At 52.9% G+C, this 1533-nt stretch overlaps 1 pseudogene; it reads left to right on the forward strand.

Moving 5' to 3' along the window:
• Positions 1 to 1533, forward strand: part of LOC130584075 (exocyst complex component 1-like) — a 16722-nt pseudogene that overhangs the window by 4292 nt on the left and 10897 nt on the right.

A 1533-nucleotide genomic window follows, 5' to 3' on the forward strand; every position in this document is an offset into this window, starting at 1 on the left:
GGGACAACTCCCTGCTGCACTGTGCGACTTCCAGAAGGGCGAGGCTGACGGAGGGGATCGTGCTCCTCACGGTGMGTGGGGTTACCAGGACACCGACCTCCACCTTCCAGGGAACCTGAACCACTGAAAACTCTGATGGTCTGCAGGGGTTACAGAGCTCCCCTGGCTGGGAGAGGAGGGATGGGGTGGATAAGATGAGGATGGACACTGGGGTGGCCTCCAGGTGGCCCAGGCACAGATCACTGGGGGTCACTGCCGGTCCCCTCCCTGGGCAGGTGTCGGGGTGAAAAAGTCCATGAGGAATTTAACAACAAATAATCATCACCTGTGAATACACAAGCACGGCAGTTAATGAACCGATTAATTAATCAGTTAGAGGCAGAGTTTGCATCAGTGCAACAGGCACTCCAGGTCAAAGCCTGCTCCCACCAGCCCTGATCCATCCCATGCAGAGGGGATTTGGGATGTCCAGAGGGAAAAGAAATACCTTCCATGGGGGAAGCATTCCAGGCAGCTGCTGGAATTCCCCTGCTACCTGGAGGGGCTGCTTGTCCAGGGACCCATTATTCCTCTTCCCACTGATGGGAATTTCCCCATTCCTTTCTCTCCTCTTTTTTCCATTTTTTCCCCTCTCTTGAAGGCGAGGTACCCATTCCACATGGGTAGGACACACATCAGCTCCTCCACCACGGGGCACCAACATAGGGCACAGCACAGCTGGGGAAAATCTCTGGATGAGCCTTTGGAATATGGGAAAGAAATTATTTAGTTTAACATAAGTTCAAGAACTAATCCTCAATTCCATGGCTTGTGGTTACCTGCCAGTAACATTTTCATTTCTCAGCCTTGGCTTTCCCTTTTATCCTTGGCTTTCCCTTTTAACCTTGGCTTTTCCTTTTAACTTTGGTTTTTCCTTTTAACCTTGGCTTTTCCTTTTAACCTTGGTTTTCCTTTTGTCCTTAGATTTTCCTTTTATTCTTGGCTTTTCTTTTTTTCCTTAGATTTTCCATTTATCCTTAGCTTTCCCTTTGCTGCCAGCAGTGATTCCAAAGGCTCCAGCCCTTTGGAAACTCCTCCTGAGGGTTCCCAGGGCTTCCCTGCCCACCACTGCAGCTGTTCCTGTGCAGGACTTTGGGGCTGGAGCAGCCTGGATTTCCTGCTGCTGCTGGGTTTCCTCTTCACCTGCTCCCATCCAGAAGCATTCCCTGTGGGATCACAGGGACGGGAAGGGATGAAGATTTGGCTGTGTTTGTAGCTGTCCCCTGTGGTTTGTTCCAGAGCCAGCTACATCTGAGCCGGGAGCACCAGGACACCCTGAGCCAAGTGGATCTGTCCAGCCCTGGAGTGCTTGGAGCCTGCACGGCCATCCTGTCCATCCTGGTGAGCAGGGATCCCTCCTGGGATGGCCATTCCCATCCATCCTGGTGAGCAGGGAGCGGGGATCCCTCCTGGGATGGCCATTCCCATCCATCCTGGTGAGCAGGGAGCAGGGATCCCTCCTGGGATGGCCATTCCCATCCATCCTGGTGAGCA

The sequence above is a fragment of the Malurus melanocephalus genome, unplaced genomic scaffold (genome assembly GCF_030028575.1).
Source record: "Malurus melanocephalus ecotype Western Australia unplaced genomic scaffold, MMel_1.1 scaffold_664, whole genome shotgun sequence".
Lineage (NCBI taxonomy): Eukaryota > Metazoa > Chordata > Aves > Passeriformes > Maluridae > Malurus > Malurus melanocephalus.